The sequence below is a fragment of the Etheostoma cragini genome, chromosome 18 (genome assembly GCF_013103735.1).
Source record: "Etheostoma cragini isolate CJK2018 chromosome 18, CSU_Ecrag_1.0, whole genome shotgun sequence".
NCBI classification, from domain to species: Eukaryota; Metazoa; Chordata; class Actinopteri; order Perciformes; family Percidae; genus Etheostoma; species Etheostoma cragini.
Genome location: NC_048424.1, coordinates 14831600 through 14841021, shown reverse-complemented (window position 1 = coordinate 14841021; position 9422 = coordinate 14831600). Strand labels below are relative to the sequence as shown.

Here is a 9422-nt window from a genome sequence, read left to right as displayed (position 1 = left end):
AAGGTGTTCAACATAGCCTCATTTATGTTGAATAACTTGGATTGAACATAATATTTGCAAGGCCAGCAGAAAACCTACTAACATTAGGTGTACTAAATGAAAATGTTCATGCTTTTATATGGCAACCTAAGAGATACAAATGTCTATCAAAAGAAAATAAAGTTGCCAAGGCTGTTTAATTTGAAGTCATATTGAGGAACGCAATAATAGAAAAGGTTAGAGGGAAACGTTCTGTCCAGGAGTCATAGTATCTGCAATTGCAAAAGTTACTGTGTTACTGTGTTTACACTGTAAGGTGCAGTGGTGTAGTCTACGTGATACACATGGATCATGCTCCAGGATTTTCAAATACCCGCTTAAAAATGCCCAATGACACGTAACAACATACTTTGTATTGTAACTTTGATATATTTTGAACTATTATCTGTGCTTTTCTTCTTCACATAGGCTTAATAAATATATTTACACCTCAAGCTGTTCCATAGAAGTGCGTCAGAATGCAGGAAATTAAGTTGTTGATGCTCAAAACTTCCCTGGTAGAGGACATCCAGACCCCCCCACTATGAAATGCCCCCCCAAAAGGCCCATTCTGGCCCATGTATACAGTTTAGGCCCACACATATACAGTACAGTATATCCACAACAATAAATTAGACAACATCACTGGTAAAGTGTTTTTTATTTCTACACAGAATTTCCTATACAAATATTACACTATTTTATGAACATTATATCTGTAATTAACCTATCATCTGTCAAAATTGATAATGTTGATGAGGTTGAACATGGGTGGAGGGATTATTTAATTTAGTTTTTACACTGAAAAAGACTTTAATCTGATCAGTGTCAGAGGTGTATCTACTGTTGGATCCACAGTATTATCTTTCACAGGTCAAAGTGACATGTTAGTATTCTTTGGGGTCGTAAAGTACTAAAGTAGTTTTGGTCTTACAGCAAATGCCAGTGTGGTTGTGTTTGTGCCCAGGTCAGGTCTGAGCTGGTAGCTTGGGTATGCCAGTGGGTCTGACAGGCCTCCTCCAGTCTCTCTCTAATAGGTGCTAATTGCATTCCATCCTCGCTGGTCAGTAGCCAGAGGGAATGTGGCTGTTATTACGGTGGAGTCCTGGAGCCACGGGCCATCAGCACATTCTTCTGGACTCAGTCAAAACACGCCTCCTGCAACCACAAAGGTGTGAGGCATGCTGCTAGGAGAGCAGCCCTAGGCAAGGCTTTCTGATCAGTGTACGAGTGGAGATGCATGTGTGGGATCAGGAAGACGTGAAATGTAAAATGGACTGCCTTTATATAGCGCTTTTCTAGTCTTGAGTCTCAAAGCGCTTTACACCAAAGGCACTATTCGCCCCATTCACACAAAGTCATGTACTGTTGGCCGAGGCTACCATACAGTTATCCAAGTATCATTTCTTCTTCATTTATTAGTTGATGCTGTGTTAAAACTCTGGATTTCACAATCATCTGATGCCTACTAAACACTAGAAGATTTTGAAAAGACAATCAAAATTCAACGTTAAAGACTGTCATAATTTATAGACGGGGGATCTTGCAGTGTCACACATTGCAAGAATACAATTAGATTCATTTTTGAAAAATCTAACCAAGCTTGCTGGTAACTTAAGGGAAAGTTTGCAAATCTTCTATTGTTTGGTACATGCATATGAACGATGCAGTTTCCGCCGGTAAAGTTTGGATTACGCGCTTGAAAATCAACAACTTTCTTTCTTTTGCGCCATAGAATCATCACCGGTTCTAGACATTTGCTGCTTCCTGTGTGGTGCTGAAAGGAGCATACCCATTGGTTGTTGACAGTATCCACGTAAATTTAATTTAACGTTTTGTTCAGAACTTCAAGATGGGATAACAATATGACCACCTCACACCAAAAGATTGAGAAGACAGGAGTGTGCCCAACTCAAACAAGATTCTCATGATTAAATTCCGATATCGCAAATTAGTCTGCAACAGTGGAATCGCTGTAAAAAGTGCAGTGCCCATTCAAAGCGCAACTGTTGGAAACAGGCCAAATGCTTGGCCTTTGGTATTACTGCCTTAAAGCTTTCTCTAGAGCCATTGTACCCTGAAATAACTTACAAAAGGCCTTTAAAATAACTCAACTGTTCTCCTGGAATTTCAAGTCACGTAGATTAGCTGTCTGATTAGAAATCAGCAGAGCACCAAAATTGCCTGATCAGCGCAGAGAAATGCGCTTCTGGTGGAAACAGCATGGCGGCTAGGGTCTGGCTATGTCCTCCAGAGGACAGGTCATGCCTTCGCAACGAAAAGTTTATTTCCCTCTCAAAATTAGGCAATTGAGCACTGTAGTGGTTATGACCATATCAGTGACTATGTAACCACATGGAAACGGTCCAAATTATGCCTGTGGCTTGTCCAGCAATAGCATTAATAAAGGCTAGCTATAATCTCGCACTACAGTCGTGTGGGAATTCAGCAGTTGCAGTATGACGTGGTGCAGCTACCAGACAAAGCTAGCTACCGGCTGGATCGAGACAGATGACAGTACAAACTCTATATTTAAACGCTTTCTTCACAATGTTCCAGCTCATGCAGCCCTTATTTCTGCATGCATGGTATCCATTGTCTCAGGCATGTGCATAGCTCCTAGTTTGTGCACAGACCGCTTTGGTTGTGGGACCCTTATTTTAGATGGTGGCTCATACTCATCTTCACTCTGTTTGCAGCTGATGTCCAGTTCTGGAATCTCCAACAGCTCTTCAGCTAGGAGTAATTTGTTGTCCATGTACTGATGTGTTATCTTTCCCTTCTTTTTTCAACTGTTTGTCTACTGGCAGCTAGCACAGCTTTTCATTATATCTCTACTTGCATGAAGGCCCTTTGCCAACCATGCGTCCAATAGATCTATGGTTGTGAAGTACCTGTCAAAGGATATGTGGCTTCCTGTTGGAATAGATTCAACCATGGGTAAAACTGCTGCAACTCCAACTACTAACCTTTAGACTGTAAAGGTATTCTTCCCTTGGTCTTCAAAATCAAGCTTCAAACCTTTTGGGAATGCAAGGTCAGTGACCTTTAGGCCAGTAGGGTTTGGCTTGCCAGGAAACATACTACCTAGCCAAGGCAGGCAATGTGGACTGAAATGCCAAAGAAAGTTTTTATTTCTTGTGGCGTAATGTTCATACACACTCCTCTGCTTTGCAGCTCTCATTGATTTGTGTATATTGCAAAATCGTCAAAGACATTGTTGTCATTGTACTGTGAAAAGTATTCAATTGGACTCCCGTCTGCCCGTGCTGTAGGGTCATTTTGACCTACAGGGAGCCCAGGTAACACAGGTGCAGATCTGATATGAAGGAAAGGAAAAATTTAAAATGATAGGTAATGCCAGTTAAAATACTAAATGCAGTTCAATTTAAAATTGTGGAACTGCATCAAACATACATGATACTCCTGACCCTCTGAGGGCAACAAGTTTCCTGCTCATCCCTGTCTGTGTCTGCATCTGTCCTTTCAACTAAGCCTTCTGCATCATCTTCCTCTTCTTCATCATCATCTTCTACCCCTGGTTGAAACTCATCCTCGTCTATCTCATCATCTGACAATTCCAAATCTGAATCTCTCTACTATTTGGTAAAGAATGCTTTCTACAAGAATGTTGAGTCATTACATGAAGATACTTTGGATGTCCACTATAATTGAGATCCATAAAATGGCAAAATTTTCAAAAGACACATCATTTAGAATTCAGAACTAGATATATGCTGATATATACTAACACCTAATGAACAAGAAAATATATGATTATCATGAAAACGAAACCATAGACTTTCTTTTGATTGAAAGAAAGAGGCGGTATCCGGCCTACCCCCCAATCTAATGACATGTCACTCAAAAGACCATGATGTCCTCTATACAGTACATCAGGAATTAAGAGACGCACACAAAAGAATCCAAGAAGAGGTATGAAACTCCAATGTCTACTATAGTGGACATAAGTAATTGGGCTACGTCTCAAGAGCAATCATTGAGGTGCACATAGCAACAACAAAAAAACATGAAATGCTTACAATTTACAGGGATTAACATTTCGTCGTTACATGTACATACGGTTAATGAGAACAGCCTTCCTCAGTGAATAGAGCTGCTCATTTACAGAGTCTAGTTGGATCAGGGAGAACATTTGCACGTGACACCAGAGGTTACTATTTCCTTCCATATATAACCACCTGTTAGCATGTTTTATACTATAAAATAAGAAAATACAGTAAGTCATTATTGGATTTCAAGAGATTCATTTATGTTTGATTTCTCAGTCTCAGGATTGGTGTCAAGGAATCGAAGAGCAGAGTAAACGGTATGATAACAGAGAGAGGCGAGGCATAGAAAGGAAGGATTTTGTGGAAAAACAAAGATCAGTCTTGTTAGTTTGTCTCTGGTTCTGTTAGCTTTTCCATTGGCTGGCCCACTGGTTATTGTGTGAGAGCATGCTGAAGACTGGAAAACTGCCAGCCGAATACAGCGGAGGACACACTATATTAAAGTAAGCACAGTATGGATGGTCATGTGAAATGTTAATACAGTGTTAATACTGCTCTCCCACCTGAGGAGTCATGTCACAACTCTATAGTCGGTGGGATGCCCAGAGGGCTTCTCACTGTCTGTGTGTGTGTGTGTGTGTGTGTGTGTGATGAAGTATATTAGAGTATAGAAGAGTTTAGATGAACCCGGATCCAGAGTTCCCCTGTGAAAACACCGAAGGGAAGTGGACTATGTAGGTGCCTCTCTCTCTCTCTCTCTCCCTCTCTCTCTCTCTCTCTTTCCCAAAAGCTCATTGTGAGGCAACGACCAGAGAAGAAAAAAAATTAACTCTCTTATCCTTCCTGCCTCTCCTCATTTGTCTGCTTCCCAGTATTGTTTGCTGCAGTACAGCAGATGAGCAACACACACAGACGCACACTCTTGCGCGCACATACACACACACACACACACACACTGAATACGAGAGCAGTGGTCATAGTTTATTGAAAGTGCTGGTTATTTAGTGGAACTGACGCTGAGGGCTGATGTTAGACTGCCCTTGTGTCACATCCTGTTTGCCTGCCAGGGGCTGGTGAACTCTGAATCTTCACTGTTAACCCAATACTGCTATTAAGTAGATGTCAAATAATGTGGACACTTGTAATGAACAGGCCTTGACATTACAGTGAGGAAAAAGAAGCATTTGATCCCCTGCTGATTTTGTAGTTTGCCCACTGACAAATAAATGATGATTCTATAATTTTAATGGTAGATTTATTTGAACAGTGAGAGACAGAATAACAACAAGAAAATAAAGAAAAACACGTGTCAAAAATGTTATGAATTGATTTGCATTTTAATGATGGAACAAGTGTTTGAACCCCCCTCTCAATCAGAAAGATTTCTGGCTCCCAGGTGTATTTCATACAGGTAACAAGCTGAGATTAAGAGCACACTCTTAAAGGGAGTGCTTCTAATCTCAGCTTGTTACCTGTGTAAAAGACACCTGTCCAAAGAAGCAATCAATCAATCAATCAATCGATCATATTCCAAACACTCCACCATGGCCAAGACCAAAGAGCTCTCCAAGGATGTCAGGGACAAGATTGTAGACCTACACAAGTCTGGAATGGGCTACAGGACCATAGCCAAGCAGCTTGGTGAGAAGGTGACAACAGTTGGAATGGAAGAAACACAAAAGAACTGTCAATCTCCCTCGGCCTGGGGCTCCATGCACGATCTCACCTTGTGGAGTTGCAGTGATCTTGAGAACAGTGAGGAATCAGACCAGAACTACAGAGGATCTTGTCAAAACTTGATGGCTATGGTGCAGTCCAGAATGCATTTATGAGTGGTGATCTGCAGCCCAACCAATCCATTTTGTTTGCAGTAGACTGTGCATAGTCGAGGAAACCATTGCATTTGTGATACCTGATAAGGAGTCAGCCTTTGCCTAACGCTAGCCGGGTTGGTAGCCCTTGCCAGTGTTGCAGCACTCGGCCTTGTCACGGAATCAACCACATTTTTACTCAGTTTTGTCTCGGTCTTAGACAAAGATAACACAGGATGTTATTTCAAGACCACAACTCCAAGGGTTTCCATTAATTGCCTGTGGGTTCACCTATTTATTTGCATTTTTGACATTTATGCTAACGTAAGCTTCAACAAAACAGCCACACACTGACAAGGGGAGACTGCTGATTAGGCTGCTCTGCCTGGACGTAAGCGCACAGCCCATCTTTTTATTTTGAGTTTGAATACACAGTTTTAGACAAATTAAGACAAAAAGAGCATTCGCTCAAGAGTGTGAGCTCATCTCTCTCTGACTTGCTCATCTTTCAATCTTTCCCACACTGGGGTTGGACGCCCTTTCCGTGGTAGGTTAATCACCTAAAAGTTGATTGTTATTTTTTTGTTTTGATTGTTAACTAAAAACAAATGCAGACAAGACAGATAAAATTGAGGGAGGGGATGGAGGGAGGGGATGTATGACGCAGATGCATGGGTGGTGGGGGAGTCAAGATAGACCGTGACATAAGAGACTTTGTAAAGAATGTGCTGTATTTTTACAACAAACTTGTCTTTTCATTTTAAAAGAGAAAGTTCTTTGTTTTTTATCCTGTTAATTTCTTTGAATTCATTAAGGTGTCATAGCATGGAAGGCTGTGTTAAGTTTTGTTAAATTGCCATTTCTGTATCATTTTTATAATTGTACTTCACCTTTTTGTAAAAAGGTATTTTGGTCACCATCTTCCAAGGCTTTCTTGGCCCGTGGAGCCAGTGTTCCTGGTAGACATTCAATCCATGTTTGAGACATGACACAGCTGTGTTGCAGTCATGATGATGCAGTCTAACCCTTAAGTTTTTTTGCTGGGAACTGGAACTTTGGTCCCACCCATGTGCACTGATCAGGCTTCAGGAAATAACAGGCCATGCTGTCCAACCTTTGCAGCACTGTACAAGGCGAGCATTCACATCAGCCTTTCTAATGTGGCTCTCAGACGATATACTTTGCAGTGCAGTTCAAGATGTATGTTCACAATTTAACATTTAAAGTCTAAAAAACTTTTTGCGGGTGGCCATTCAGCCTCCTTATGTTGCACCACTATCTCTTTTTATACAGGAAATCTTGTTACAAAGTAAGCTTAGAGTACACTAAATATACTGTACTCTAACTATATTCATGTTATCAACTACTACGACTACCATTTTAAGTCACTGCTCCTTTATCTTTATTTTGACTGTTATTGCCACTGTGCATCCCACCCCCAACTGGCACCGCCAGACACCGCCTACCAAGAGCCTGGGGCTGTCCCGGGTTTCTTCCAAAAAGGGAACTATGCTTGCTCTTGGGGGAATTACTAGAATTGTGGGGACTTTATACTTTATATTTAATAAATGTAAATTATCTCAATACAATTGTTAGTTGATATGATGGGATACTATAAATAACTGAACTGAATTGAATGTAAACACACAAAAGCATGTCAACTTTGTACTGCCTACCACATAATCATGGTGTACATTCTGCCATCATAGACCTTTTTCCCGGCAGACATGTTGAGGTGTCATAGTAGGAAACGCACAGGTGTGTTTAAAACCATTAAAGATGGCTGCATTCCACTCAGGACAGGCCCTGGTGTTGTTCATGCTGACTCATTAAAATAGCTTACTGGGACACTTGATGGAGTTGAGCCATCATTAAGGTTATCAGTGTCAGCTGTGCTTTTCCTACTATGACAAGTCAAAATGTCTGCTGTGAAAAAGGTCCATTAAAGAAAAATGTTGAGGTTCCCCATTTATCTAACAGGAACATTACCTTTTCAAAAATTTCCAACACTGATGTGCCAGAGATAAGACTGGAAGTTGCTTATGTATACATGATTCTTTTTTTTTTTACATTCTTCATCTTAAATATTACATTCTGTAACTTCTACAATTCAGTTTAATTGTCATTCCAACCATGTCCAGGTAAAAATAAACATACAGCGGAATGTGATCTTGTCCTAAAGAGACCGTGTAATAAAATTGTATTTTTTGTTTTTGTTTAGTATAGTTATTACACTATGTTTTGTATCTGTGTCCATATTTGTAATTAGCTAAGGTTTGCATAAATGCCGGTTGGCTGTACTGACTGGCGCCAGATTAAGCGGCTACTCTGGAGGCCAAATATTCTGTGCAAGGGTGAGGAGAGTCCTTTATAATGTTGATGGATTTGTGTAAGCATTTCTCTACTAGATGTCTGGAACGGAGTGGAGAGAAACGCTGCTGATCTTCTCAGCTCTCCTCTCTATTTTTTGTCTTAATCCTAATTTCCGTCGGTTGCGGAATGTCTTTGGATCTCATTGGTTGGAGTCATTAGGTTTCCATTAAAAGTCAGTGTGTCTAGATAGTATAGCTAGCTAAATTTTCCCTGCAGAAATCTGAGGAGCAGTTACGCATAGTCCTCATAAAATCCACCAGAGTTTAAAATTCCAACACAAAGAAAGCAGAAGGTAACGGACATCCGGCCAAAAAGACATGTGTCCGGCAGAAATTCCGACAGCACTGGAACAATCCTGAAAGTGGAATGTTGCGGAAATAGACTAGCTTTTAACTAACCAGACAAATCACACAAGAAACTTGTCGCCTGAACAGGGACTTAAACCCTGGACCCCTAGATTAAAGGTCTTATGCTAGCTGATCTACCGACTGAGCTACCCAGGGTTCAATAAGGCAGAGCTCTGGACAAAACAATCATCTGAACTCCAAATGGAAGTGCAAGTACGCCAAGACCCTTAAGCTTTTGCATTGATCACCGTCTTCTGGATATTAGAAGAATGGACCGTGATTTGTACATTGCCTGGGAACACCAATGGTTATGGCGTGAACTAGTTGAAAATTGACTAAATCGGCCAAAACGGTTAAAAAGGCCAAATGGCTACAAGCAAAAATGTAACCTTCTTGGTAACATAAGTCATTTTAGCAGGTTGAGAAGAAAAAAACCAAAATATTAGAGTGGCCAATGTAAGTGTTCTCTCCTTTGGTTGGACAGTCAACATGTTTTTTGAAATTAGGTACAGGCTGTGCTACCTATCAGGTGTGTGTGGTTGAAATCCCCAGTAAAAACAAGAGAACTGTCATGGTGGGCTGTGTTGAGCTGACTCATGGTACTGTGGAGCTCCCCTAGCACTGGGAGGGATATACACAGCCACCACTACAGCCGCAGGAATCCCCTTGGCAGGAATGGCCAACATCTCACAATTAAAAACTCCACTGCTGCGAACAATGCAACTACCAAAGCTTTAGTACACCAGGTTCTATTGATACACAGTCCTCCTCCACAGGTCTTACATTTGCGTTCAATGTACCACTGGTGGTTCGAAATTGGGATCATGCATCATTTCTCGGTTTTGATCGCGTGTAACTTT

At 41.0% G+C, this 9422-nt stretch overlaps 1 long non-coding RNA gene across 1 annotated transcript in view; it reads right to left on the bottom strand.

The window, feature by feature from the left end:
- Window positions 1-332: 332 nt before the first annotated feature.
- The window catches only part of LOC117961983, a 16714-nt gene continuing 7624 nt past the window's right edge, over window positions 333-9422 (bottom strand). Inside the window, exons 2-3 of the long non-coding RNA XR_004660528.1 lie at window positions 6590-6593; window positions 333-417 (exon numbers count right to left, since the gene is read on the bottom strand). This is a non-coding gene — a long non-coding RNA (uncharacterized LOC117961983). The remainder of the gene's footprint in view (window positions 418-6589; window positions 6594-9422) is intronic.